The 14,028-nt window shown below is 49.1% G+C and overlaps 1 protein-coding gene across 4 annotated transcripts in view; it reads right to left on the reverse strand.

Moving 5' to 3' along the window:
- Nucleotides 1-14,028, reverse strand: part of LOC115094027 (protein FAM122A-like) — a 210,949-nt gene that overhangs the window by 49,910 nt on the left and 147,011 nt on the right. The gene's annotated exons all lie outside the window — the stretch shown is intronic.

Here is a 14,028-nt window from a genome sequence, read left to right on the forward strand (position 1 = left end):
GCCCTGATTTTCATAATATTCAGGGAGAATGAACTGGAAAAGAGAGTCAGTACTTAATGAGAACAAATACTTTCAGAAACATCTCAAGAGTTTCAGGATTTAATAATTATATTTCTGGGGTTAGAATATGAAGGGAACTATAAGACCTCAAAACTAATGAACAATAACATCCATGCAAAACTTCCTTTACTTGGTCCAATAACATTCAAACTATCCTACTTTTCCTTGGACCAATATGACAAGCGTTTTAATCTACTTGTCTATACCAAATTTAAAGGACAAATACTTGCAAACATCAGTTTTGGAAAAAGTGCAGACATGGCCTTGTCCCTGATTGTTTAGTTATTTATTTTACTAAGAGCAAGTTAGCAAGAAAAGGGGGGCTCTATGACTGGCAGGGTTTAACGCTGGGCACTGCAGTTTGCATAAGCTGCAAATTCTACAAAGCCCTGCAACCACTAGATATACAACATACCACCCTCAGGATGAAACACACAGTGTCGAGAGGCAGATAGCTCTAAAGCTAGATGATTTCAAGAGTTAGTATGGCACTACTAGAGATAAAATAGGCTATTTTTGGCGACACTCAATGTCCAGATTAAGTCGTTGGTCTAGGGTAGTTGCTCACCTTTAACAGGTGCTCTCTCTGTAAGACAAATCAGCCAAGCAAGTGAGTGATAGCATCCACTAGCACCAAGACAGATACTTTTCTCAAGAAGGTCTTTTTGAGCATGTGCAGTTGTTCCTGCACTGCCAATAGTGCACGAGTCTCTTCAAGTCATTGTAACAAAATGATCTTCGACTCCAAGCGGAGGAGGGTAGGATTGTTTAGCAGATTTGTCCTATCTGCAGAAACATGTGTTATGGGTAAGCAACTTTGCTTTCTTCATAGATAAGCAGGATAAGTATTAACCACACAAGTGGAAACTACCAAAATGAGGGTTACATGAAAATAATTATTATTAGAAGAAGATACAGCTCATATTATGCCAGAGGCTGGAGGGAAGAACTGAAATAATCAACTAAGTGTGTAGAACTGCTTGTTCAAAGTTGCTGTCTTGACACAAAGCAGAGTTACTTACCTGTAACAGGTGTTCTCCTAGGACAGCAGGATGTTAGTCCTCGCACATGGGTGACATCATCAGATGGAGCTCGGCACAAGAAACTTTGACTGGCACACTGAGCATGCTCAGCATGCCACTATCCACGCGGGGGTTCCTCTTCAGTCTCGTAACATAGAATTATGAAAAAATAAAACATAGGAGAAACCCAACTCCGCAGGGTGGCAGGCGGGTTTCGTGGGGACTAATATCCTGTTCTAGGAGAACACCTGTTACAGGTAAGCAACTCTGCTTTCTCTTAGGACAAGCAGGATGGTAGTTCTCACACATGGGTGAATATGTAGCTACAGGCTGCTCCCGAATTTTATTAAACCCACAGGCACCTAACATGGTGCCAATGGAGAGGGGGGCATAGCGAAGGGATCAAGGTGACTGGCTGAATCCGGTCCTTAGTTTAGGACTGTTACAAGTCTTAAATTTGAACCTCGGTCCAGGGGAGCTGATTGGCTCCCCTGGGCCTAGCCAGTCTAGGAGTGGGTGGAGTTAGAGGTGAGGTCTCTGAGGCGCTGTGGAGTTTCCTGACTCCGTTGTCTCCATGAAGTTGCATCAGTTGCATTGTATCTGTTTCCTGTCTTTTTATCTTTTGCAGTTTACTTCGTGGTTGCGGCGGTTCTGTCTTAACACCTCCCCCTCGTCTGTATCAGCAATTCGGCTGGTTGGTGCCTGCGTTGACGATGGAGGCAGAAGATGCAGCGGTAGCAATGGACGAAGTCAGTAATGCAGTGGATACGGATCAGCCGCAGTTGCCGGCGGGCCCGGGGTTTGATTCCATCTGCCTTGTTCCCTGGGAAAGTGATCCGATGGGAAACAGTAAGGTGACCGCTCAAGAGGGAGGCTTCCCTTGTAATTAGACCGGCCGTGGACGAAAGGGGGGGAGTCGGAGGTGGGCCTGAAGGGAAAGGAGCGCATTCCCGATCCTGAGCCCGTAGCGCTATGAACAGGGCTAGGGGTGAAAAGATCTCCAGCCTATCTCTGCACAGGGGATTGAGGAGGCGCAAGAAAACAGCTCCTAACCCTACTTCAGCTGAGGCCCCTTCTTCGGCCGGGATTGTTGGTCATGGGTCTGCGATCCCACCCCATGAGGAAGGGAGAATTGGAGGGGGGTATTCCCTATGGGGGAATGATGTAATGGTGCCAGGTCCTGCGTTTTGGGGTCCTGAATGGTGGACAGTAAGAGCATGTTCAGAAGGTTTTGGGGGTGCAGGGCGTGTTGTGGGGAATCCTTCAGCGGGTTTTCTCTCTGATAGTAGGTTGTAGCAATTCCCTTATTTTAAGGGCCCTTATGAGGGCTTCAGTCCGCAATGGTTTCCTCTGAGAGAGGGTTCTTTCTCCCAGCTGCTGAGTCTGTGTTTTGCTGGACCTGCTTCGAGTTCTGGGAGTTGGGGTACCCCTCCTTCTTTCTGGTCTTATGGCCGTGATTTTGGGGGACCTTCGATGAGTAATTTTGGTCAGATTGGATGGTGTCCTATGGAGAATTATCCTCTCTGGGGTCTTCCTCCTGGCATAACTGGAGCAGATGGAGGAGTGGGTGCGACGAGCGGGAGTATGGGTGCTGCGAGCAGTGCTGGTCCGGTGGCTGAGGTTTCTTGTTTTCCTCCACAGAGTACTTCAGCGCATGATTCTGCAGAGAGACCAGGTACTATTAGTCAAGAAGCGTGGCACAATGATCCTGCGTCTCAGCAGAGAATACTGTGATCACTACATCCCAGGGCACCAGTGTGGGACAACATGGCGAGTTTCTTGCGGGGAATTCTGCGAGGGCAGCAGATCAAGCAGGGGCGGAAGAGCAGGCTCTCTTTGCAGAGCCATTAGATTTGTCGGCGGTTGGACGTGTGGAGGATAGTACAGTGAGGGATCAGTCAAACGCAGATGGGAGTGTTACGGCTGGCGAGAAACCAGGCGAGACTGGTAAGAAGCAGGTGAGGTCGAAGTGCAAGAAAAAAGTTAATAGTTCTAGTTCCTCTTCATCCTTGTCGAGTTCGGGAGATTCCTCTCCCTCAGGGGGCATCATAGCTAAGGAGAAAAGTAGCAACAGAAATACCCCTCTACTAGTGACCTTTACGGAGCCTATGGGAAATGTGCCCAGGGCGTTGAGGAAAAAAAATCAGATGCCGTAGGTATATCGACATCTTTTAAGTTATTGGAGGGTCGGAGAGGTAAAGAGGTGGGGGAAAAGAAAGAAAGGGAGCATTGATCGTTTCCCTGGGACTCAGAAGAAGGTGTCGCACAATATCCACAATTGGATTAGAGCTTTTCTTTGGTGGCAAGTGTAGTTGGTCATCATGACCCCTCTCAGTATGGACCTTTGCTGGCTTATGCTGACGCTATTCTGGCTGCCAGAAAGGAATATGAGGGTTGGTCCTGGCTCAATTATGACTAGCGTTTCTGGGACTCCATGGAGGAAAATAAATTTATGTTGTGGGGTACCCGAGATGTTGGCCTATGGCCGAATCAAATGAAAAATAAAGGTTCTTCCTCAGTGGGTAGCAACGTGACTACCTCCAGTGGCCGGCTCTTTCGATCAGGACCCACACTGGGGCGGTGCGGATCGGACAGGAACAAGCATTCAGGATGTCTGTTGGCGATTTAATTGTTCTGGATGCATATTCCCGGACTGTATCTGTTCTAATTGCAGAGCAAATCACTCAGCCTGTAAATGCATTAAGCGGGACGGAGTCACTACCAGGCCTTCCTCCAAGGGTCCTGGTCAGTGAACTGTTTGAACAAGCACCTACTCTGATCAGAGTTGAGGTTTGTCACCCTGGGTTCAGATTTATTCTCGTATGGAGTTTGGGCTTCTTTTATACCAGGAATTTCAGTCTGGCTTTCATATTCCTTTTAAGGGTCCCAATTCGGTGGGGGGTACAGTGCATAGAATGGCGAGAGTAGTTAGAAAGAAATTAGAGGGGGAGATTACACTTGGTAGAATCGTGGGTCCTTTTGTTGATCCTCCATTCCAGAAGATGGTGTTATTGTTACGATTCCTCCCGTAGCTGGAGCTACAGAAGGCCTCTCGCCTTTCTCTGGAGGCCACTCCGAAGCCGGGGTCTCGCCTGATCAGCTTGCCCAGGTTTTGCACCATGGCCTGGGAGGCCTTCGACGTCCTCGGTATCTGCCTGAGGCCTGCTTCAGTCTTCACCTGGACTTCCTGGTTTGGGCCACACCCTTCTCCCTAGGGGTCAGCCCGCAGCTCTTCTCTCCATTTATAGGGCCAGCCAGGTGTGGCTCATCTGAACTCCTCCCAGGGAGTTGCTTGTTTCCTGTCCTTTAAAAGGACTACCTTTACACTCAGTCCTTGCTTCGGCAATGGGGCTAGTCTACCTAGGCTATGTCTCCCTTGGACTTCCTGATGTTCCAGTCCTGATGCTCCAGGATGTGGGACCCATGCCTCCGAGAGTTCCTGCTTCTGTTCCGAGTTCCTAGACTCTTGCTTCTGATTCCTAGTTCCAACTCTGAAGGACCCGAGGGGTTTCCACTACCCTGTGCTGAGTGACTTCCCGAGCTTCTCCCGCTCTTCTCGTGGTCCGCAACCAGCCTCTGGGCTATGTAGGGCGCGAAGGAGACAGTGTGGTCCACGACCGTCCATTGGGGCCGCCCATTGGCAATGGAATGGTAGAGTGCGTGAGGGTCCAGCTCATCCCTCTTGTTCCTGTTTCGTCCTGACCTCCTCTGTGCTGTGCTCCAAGTTCCAAGGCCTTGCTTTCTCCGCTTCAGTCCTGTGCCAACCTGACCTCCGTCCGGCCTGCCGCCTCTGCTGCTCCCTGCAGCAGGTCCGAAAGGGCCCAGAACGGTCGGAGGACTGTTCAGAGACCACCATAATAGTGTGGTCTCCCGAGTTGTGTAGGTCGGCGGAGTGGCCGGGACTTGGACCGTCTTCACCACCGCAAGGGCACACCTCACTTCTCTTCCACCGAGAGAGCCTTGGTATGCCAAACCTTGAGTGCTTGCTCGAGATTGACGCTAGCCATAACAGTTATCACCTTTGGCGGTGATCTCAAAAAAAGTAGCAGGGAAATACAGGTCAATTCACAACTTGTCCTTTACTGAAGGAAATTCAGTAAATGATTTCATCCCAAAGGAACTCCGTGCGGTCAAGTATGCATCCTTTGATTCAGTAGTACGGATGGTTTACAGCATTGGGAGGGGAGCTTCAATGGCCAAAGTGGATATAAAGACCGCATTTAGGTTGCTTCCTGTTCACCCTGCTAATTTTTATTTGTATGGTTTTCATTTTGATAATGTTTATTATTTCGACAAGTGTATGCCAATGGGCTGCTCTATTGCTTGTGCGTACTTTGAGGCCTTTAGCACTTTTGTGCTCGGGTTTCTCTAATATTGTCCACTACTTGGATGATTTTCTGTTGGTTGGAAGAAAGGAATCTTTTGAATGTGCTGATTTGCTGCGAGTATTTAATTAATTATTTATATTTAAGTAACTCCAACCAGCTCAGCTGTCCTCAGATCGGGTCCTGAAGCAGTCTGGCTGGGGTGAGTGATCCGGGCTCCCCGGTATCACCCCAAGCTGGGCTGCCCTGTGGCAAAAGTAGGGCTCTCGACTCTGAGCCACAGCTGCCTACACAACCAGGGGGGATGGTCCCCTCAGGACCTGCCAAACCCCTGGGAGGCTAGAGACCGTAAGCCACCTTCCTCGCTGATTTCTCTCTCTTTTTCTTCTTTTTAATGAAATAAACTTAAAAACGAACTAACAACTGTCTCTAACTTTCCTTTCTTTCTTTTTTTTTTTTTCCAAGTAATCAGTACAGACTGTGAGTGTTGCACCCCCACCATCTGCTAGAGACAAAGTAATACTGGCAGACCGTGGGTGGCACCCTGGTATATAAGGCAAAGTCTGTCGAAAATTTCTCTGTGTCCATCTGCTGGAGGGGAGGCAAAACCAAGGAGTCTGGACTGATCCGGGTACGTACCGTGCCTGTTAAGAGATGAACCAGTTGAGGGTTGTGTCGCGGAGGCCGATTTCCTTTAGCCTGTGGATTAGAGTTTTGTGGTTGACGGTATCAAAGACGGCAGAGATGTCAAGGAGGATGAGTGAGTAGGCGTGGTCACAGTCCAGGACTCTGAGAATTGTGTTTGATAGTGACAATAAGAGCATTTTGGTGCTGAGGGATGTTCTGAAGCTGTGTTGGGCTGGGAATAGTATATTGTGGGTGTCCAGATATTCAGAGAGTTGACGATTTACTATTTTTTCAAGGATCTTGGCAATGAAGGGGAGATTCGAGATAGGTCTGTAGTTGGCTGGGTCGGTTTCATCTAGCTGAAGTTTTTTGAGAATCGGTTTGATGATGGCGCATTTTAGTTGATCCGGGAGGGTGCCTTGGTCGAGGGATAGGTTGATTATGCTTGATATTGGTTTGGCAATGTGGTTCGGTATTTGTTTAAGCTGACTTAGGGAATAGCCACTGCTATTAATTGCATCAGTAGCATGGGATCTTCTTAGTGTTTGGGTATTTGCCAGGTTTGGCCTCTGTTGGGCTTGATGGACCCTTGGTCTGACCCAGCGTGGCAATTTCTTATGTTCTTAGGATACGCATGGAGGGCAAAGGCGTCCGAGGCTGGCTTTCTGTCCCCCCTGTACAAGAAGCAGAAGTGGCTTATTTTGTTGTTGAAGGGGGAGGTGAAGAGGTCCATGTCTGTGATCCCCCGGAGAGGGGAGATGCAATCTGCCACTGCTTGATCCAGGGCCCACTTGTGGGGTTGTAACACTTGACTCAGCTGATCTGCCACCACATTCTCCATCCTAGCCAGGTATATGGCCTGGAGCAACATGCCCTTTGGAGTGAGCCCAGGACCAAATCTCCTGACACAGGAGGAACATTTCTGTACCTCTCTGCTTGTTGATGTACCATATTGATTCTTGGTTATTGGTCTGCACCAGGACCGCCTGGTTGGACAAGTGATCCTGGAATGCCCAGAGCGCATACCTGATTGCCCGCAACTCCAGGAAATTGATTTGGCATTGAGGTTCCTGAGCAGGCCACAGACCATCCACATGCTCACCCCAGCCCAAGGTAGAAGCATTCGTGGTAAGCCAGCCTGCGTTGGGGGGGGGCTGAAAGGTAACCCCCTGCTCCAGATTCGGCAGACTTTCCCACCATGACAGGGAAGTCCGGAAAGGTGGTGTTACACAAATGTGCACACTGAGATCCTGGGTGGCTTGCTGCCACTGCGACCGTATGGTCCACTGAGCCCTCCACATATGTAAGCGGGCCAAAGGAGTAACATGGACAGATGCAGCCTTGTGACCCAGAAAGCGAAGAAGAAGTCGGGCCGACACCTGTCGGCTTTGGTGGACTAGACTCGTCAGAGACGCCAGAGCAAGCGCTCAAGTACGAGGAAGAAAGACCCGGGCCTGGGACATGTTCAGGTGGGCACCAATATAGTCCCTGGAGCCCCGAGGAAGCTCGGTGCCCGGCATAGATATCGGTGAGGAATGCCTGGGAAACTCGAGCTCGATAGAGGTCGATACCTCTTCTCCACGGGGTCACTTCAGGGGCATCACGATGGGCACCGGTGCTGACCCGAGCCCACATTAGGCATCATCACTCAGGGAAAGGATCTAGGTGTCATCATTGAAAACACGTTGAAATCTTCTGCTCAGTGTGCAGTAGCAGCCAAGAAAGCAAATAGAATACTAGGGATTATTAGGAAAGGAATAGAGAACAAAACAGAGAATATCATAATGACTCTGTATCGCTCCATAGTGTGACCTCATCTTGAGTATTGTATTCAGTTTTGGTCATCACATCTCAAGAAAGATATAGCAGAATTAGAAAAGATATAGAGAAGGGTGACCAAGATGATAAAGTGGATGAAACAATTCCCCTATAAAAAAAGAGGAAAGATGTTAGGCCTCTTCAGCTTGGAGAAGAGTCAGCTGAGGGGAGATATGATACAGGTCTTAAAATAATGAGTATACTTGGTGTTTATCGATCTTCTTCTTTTGGTCGCTACTTGCAATATTGGATCGGTTTCTGGTTTGTTTCTTTAAAATAATGAGTGGAATGGAACAGTTGTTTACTCATTTGAAAAGTACAAAGACCAGGTGGGACACAATGAAGTTACTAGGTAATACATTTAAAACTAATAAGAGAAAATATTTTTTTACTCAATGCATAATTAAGCTCTGGAATTCGTTGCCAGAGGATGTGGTGAAAGCTATTAGTATAACTGCATTTAAAAAAGATTTGGACAAGTTCCTGGAGGAAAAGTCCATTAACAATTATTAAGGTAGAGTTGCAGAAATCCACTGCTCATTCTTGGGATAAGCAGCTTGTAATATATATACCCCTTGGGATCCTGCCAGGTAACTGTGAACTGGCTTGGCCAATGTTGGAAAAAGGATACTGGGCTTGATGGACCATTGGTCTGATCCCATATGGCAAGCCTTATGTTCTTATGTTATGTTTTTATGGTACTGCAAACAGATCTATGATCGGAGTGCCCCCAGAGTTGGAACAGTTCTTGAAATCTGTTTGTTGACATAGAACACAGTTACTTTGTTGCCTGCTTGGATTAAGACTACCTTTTTATTTAGCTAGGGATTACATATCTTCTAGATGGTCCATATGATAATTTTTCTTTTGATGACCAGGTTTCTTGAGAAAGTAGGTGGTTGAAATGAGCTCCTCTACCCTATTTGGAAGTATCTGTGGCATCATTTCCTGATATTTAGATTAGTGAAAGAACTGACCTCTCAGTAGATTGGACGGTTTTAATGGTAAATATTTGATGTGAGCTCAGGACCAGATTTAAGATTTTGGCACTTATAGGCAGAGTACAATAGCATTCCTTTGAAGCTGTGCTATCACATGGCCTTAAAACAAGCAGAAGCAGGCTCATCTTTAGCCTGGATATTTGGAACCTTCAAAATTTGGTACCCTAAATCCTGTATGAGATAACAGTTGGAGATGCTCATTCAAATTGCATTTTAGATGCCACTAATTTTATTTTTATTTTATTTATTTAGAAGTTTTTATATACCGATGAACGTTGGGAACATCTCATCGGTTCAAATTAAACAAAGGTCAGCAAAAAAGCGCTTTACAGTGAAACAATGAACATGTGGCAATACAGATATAAAGTTGAACGTTTTACAATTATAAGGCATAAAAATATAGGAGATGTAGGGTAAAATATATATAATTATTTACAAGGAAGCCGTGGAGGTCAGAGGTGGGAAAAGGTCTCATGGCAAGGCACATGAAAGGGGTGACAGATTGTTGCTTCCATGTGACCCAAATTCTGCATTAAACTACAGGCTGTAGCTCTACTTTATTTGGAGAGTGTCAGGATTTTGTTCGGCAAGACTGCTGCTCTATGAAAAGGAAGAAAAGCTTTTCCATAGGTTGTATTGTGGAGGGTTTTATGTTGGATTTTGACAAACTGATAACGAATCCTCAAGATTGAAGCTTTCTCATCTTATGAAGAGTGAAAGAATACGACTGTAGGTGAGTTTGGCTTGATATGGTGAAATTACTACTTACTGATAATTTCCTTTCTTTTAATACAGCTGAACAGGCCAGACTACTTTATTACGCACGCTAACCATAAGATGGAAACAGACATCAACAGGCTCACTGATATTATCTTTATATACCTCTGTGCTTACACCAGCCAGCTAGTACTCCTGTTACAAGCTTAATAGCAACAACTGTTAAACCAATCATCGGATAAACCAACCTCATTGGTTTAACCCACAAGGGATGATCAGAACACTGATGATACTAGTAGCCTTCAGATATCTCAAAAAAGGTGTCTCCTGATGTCCAATGGACATAGAAGCGTGTATTCCACAGAATTAATTTGCTTGCTAAAAGAAGGCAAGGAGATTGACTGATTCAAATGAAAATCCAAAATAACCTTTGGAACAAATGAAGGAACCAAACAGATCTGGACTGCTTCTCCTAGAATCAACAAGAAAAGTTCTTTACAAGAAAGCACCTGCAACTCAGACACTCTCTTAGCTGAACAAATAGCTACAAGCAAAAACTATCTTTTGACAGTAGGCACAGGGAAAGTGTTTTACGATGGACAAACTTCGGACCCGCTAAGAAGGATTGCAGGTCCCACAGCACATCACACATCTAGAGTGGAGACATAAGAACATGCCATTACTGGGTCAGACCAAGGGTCCAGCAAGCCCAGCATCCTGTTTCCAACAGTGGCCAATCCAGGCCATAAGAACCTGGCAAGTACCCAAAAACTAAGTCTATTCCATGTTACCGTTGCTAGTAATAGCAGTGGTTATTATCTAAGTCAACTTAATTAATAGCAGGAAATGGACTTCTCGTCCAAGAACTTATCCAATCCTTTTTTAAACACAGCTATACTAACTGCACTAACCACATCCTCTGGCAACAAATTCCAGAGTTTAATTGTGCGTTGAGGGAATGTTGTGATCCTGCCCGCGAGGAGCGTGGGCAGGCTCTTACCTTCTCACAGCCAGTCGGGCTGCTGACGCTGCTGCTTCTTTCTCCCTGAATCAGCTGGGGCTGTCCCCGCAGCTGTTGCCATGCGGTCGGCTCCTCTGGTCCTGCCTTCCCCCGACGTACTGCTGCGATCCCGGGCCCTTCAGTCAGCAGGCCGTCTCTGCTGGTGCCTGCTACAGCCCGGGTCCTTGCCTGGCTGGGAAGCCGTCCCTGCCAGTGCCTGCCGCCTGCTACAGCTCTCTACTCTGCCTGCAGTCTTACCTCTCCTCCTGGGGCTGTCTTCACGGCATGGAGCCGTTCCTGCAGTCAGCCCTTCTCCTGCTTCAGTCCTTGCAGCTCTCTGTTCTCTCTGCCGGTGCCTGCAGCCAGCCTTACCTCTCTCTGCTTCTTCCTGCTTCTGTCCTTGCAGCTGGGAGCTGTGCCACTGATCTGCCTTCACCTAGCTCCAGCCCAGGGCTGCTCCACTGCTTCCCTGGCCTTCCACGTGGCTGAGGACGCCACCAGCTTCCAGCTCTTCTCTCCAGCTCCCTAGGACGCGGGCGCGCGCCTCTCTGCTCCTCTTCAAGGGCCAGCCGGGTGTGGCCCCCTGCTGACCCCTCCTTGGGCATTGTCCACCTCAGCTCTACTAAAGGGCTCAGCGTTCAGTCTGTCTTTGCCTTCGCAAGGAGTTGGTCACTCCTGAGACTCTCGTTCCAGGAGCTGCCTTGAGTTCCAGCCTTCTGCAAGGTCTAAGTGTTCCATGTGTCCAGTTGTTCCAGTCCTGATGTTCCAGTTGTTCCAGTCCTGATGTTCCAGTTGTTCCAGTCCTGATGTCTTCAGTGTTCCAGTCCTGATGTTCCTGCTGTTCCAGATGTCCTTGTTCCAGCCCTGAGGTCTGTCTTAATCCTTGTTCCTGTTCCTGATATTTTAACCTGCCTTGAGCTGCCAGGAGTGCAGCGTATCCTTGCCTTGAGCTGCCAGGAGTGCAGCAACCTGCTTCTTCCCTGTGCTCTCTCGCTTCCAGGGTGGTCCGCGACTCAGTCCCGCGGGTGGTCTGAGTAGGGCGCCCTGAGGGACAGTACCCATGTCTTCCTTCGTACCTCATTCCTGAGTCCACGTCTGTGCCTAATCTACGTCTATGCATCCTGCACCTCATTCCTGAGTCCACGTCTATGCCTGAGTCTACGTCGTTCCTGAGTCCACCTCGGTGCATCCTGTACCTCGTCCTGAGTCCACGTCTGTGCCTGTCTACGTCTATGCATCCTGCACCTCATTCCTGAGTCCACGTCTGTGCCTGTCTACGTCTATGTATCCTGCACCTCATTCCTGAGTCCACGTCTGTGCCTAAGTCTACGTCTATGCATCCTGCACTTCATTCCTGAGTCCACGTCCATGCCTGCGTCTACGTCGTTCCTGAGTCCACCTCTGTGCATCCAGTATCTCGTCCTGAGTCCACGTCTGTGCCTAAGTCCACGTCTATGCATCCTGCACCTCATTCCTGAAGTCCACGTCTATGCCTGAGTCTACGTCAGCACGTCCAGTACCTTGTCTCTGAGTCTAGGTCTGCACGTCTAGTATCACGTTCCGGAGTCTCGTCTGAATCTATGTTCCAGTCATCGCTGTCCTGGCCTCCATCCGGCCTGCCGCTTCGTGCCATACCCTGCGGCAGGTCCGAAAGGGCTGGGAACGGTCGGAGGACTGTTCACAAGACCAACATTGCGTTGTTGGGTCTTCCGAAGCGGGCAGGTCCGGAGGAGGGCCTGTCTCCGGGTCATCACTCCAGTCTTGCTTCCGTCCAGCCCATGCTCGGGCATGCCACGCCTCCCGCGGCACTTCTTCAGAGTCCTCTGGGGTCGAGCCGTGGCCCAAGGACACACATCACCCAGGAGTGGGATCGCTCTCCTAGCGCTCCATAACAGGGAAAAAGAACTTTCTCCGATTACTTTTAAATGTGCCACATGCTAACTTCATGGCGTGCCCCCTAGTCTTTCTATTATCCGAAAGAATAAAAAAACGATTCACATCTAACCGTTCTAGACCTCTCATGATTTTAAACACCTCTATCATATCCCCCCTCAGCCGTCTCTTCTCCAAGCTGAAAAGTCCTAACCTCTTTAGTCTTTCCTCATAGGGGAGCTGTTCCATTCCCTTTATCATTTTGGTAGCCCTTCTCTGTACCTTCTCCATCGCAAGTATATCTTTGAGATGCGGCGACCAGAATTGTACACAATATTCAAGGTGCGGTCTCACCATGGAGCGATACAGAGGCATTATGACATTCTCCGTTTTATTCACCATTCCCTTTCTAATAATTCCCAACATTCTGTTTGCTTTTTTGACTGCCGCAGCACACTGAACCGATGATTTCTGTTGGATTCGTGGACCCTTGGGCCGGTCGGAGCCAGAGGATGGATTGCTGAAGATGGTTGCAGGAGTGGCCCCGGCCGGGAGGCGGCAAGGACAGGCTGGTGGCTGGCCGAAGGTGGAACCCCGGGAGCCCTATGCGACCAAGGGCTTTGGCGAGGAAGCAGGAGATGGTGGCGGTGGCACTGTGGTGAGAAGATCTTCGCCCTGGAAGCTGATCCTCCCCCGAGAGGAGCTCGTAGGAGTTCAGCCGCTGGGACTTAGGAGATTCACCCTGGAAGCCGGAGTCCCCCCAGGAGGAGCCCGTAGGAACCCGGCCGCTGGGACTTAGGAGGGCCCGCGGGGGCCTGGTCAGAAGAAGTCCTAGGTTGAGTGCCGAAGAGTCGTCACTCGCCAGTCCAGAGTCGGGAATCAATGGATCACCGTAAGCCAGTCCAAGGTCAGGAGCCAGAGAATCAACGTAAGCCGGTCCGGGGTCAGAAGCCAGAGAATCAACGTAAGCCTGTCCGGGGTCAGAAGCCAGAGAATTACCGTAAGCCAGTCCGGGGTCAGAAGCCAAGAATCAACGCAAGCCAATCCGGGGTCAGGAGCCAAGCAAGAACCAAAGAAGCAGGAACGCAGCAACTGGATACAGGGAAACCTGGGAACCTCGTTGCAAGGCACTGGAGAAGAGCAACTGCAGGGCTTAAGTAGCCCTGCAGCGTCTGACGTCACCGGAGGCAGTCTTCTGGGTTTCCCGCGCTGGCCCCTTTAATTTGGAAGCAGGGACGCGCGCGTCTAGGGGGCGGGGCCAGCCACCGAAGAACGCCGGCTGCTTCGGCAGGGCAGGAACGAGGCGGAGGAGGACGCTGCAGGCCCGGGCGAGGTCACCCGACGTCGGGGCCGTGGCGGAGGGGGTCCCCGGAGGCCTGGGGAACGCGGACCGACGCCGGAGCCGCGATCGGGTAGGCGGCGATCCCGTGGCCGACCCGGGATCGCAACAGTTTCAATGTGTTATCCACAATGACGCCTAGATCTCTTTCTTGGGTAGTAGCACCTAATATGGAACCTAACATTGTGTAACTATAGCTTGGGTTATTTTTCCCTATATGCATCACCTTGCACTTGTCCACATTACA

The sequence above is a fragment of the Rhinatrema bivittatum genome, chromosome 6 (genome assembly GCF_901001135.1).
Source record: "Rhinatrema bivittatum chromosome 6, aRhiBiv1.1, whole genome shotgun sequence".
NCBI lineage: Eukaryota > Metazoa > Chordata > Amphibia > Gymnophiona > Rhinatrematidae > Rhinatrema > Rhinatrema bivittatum.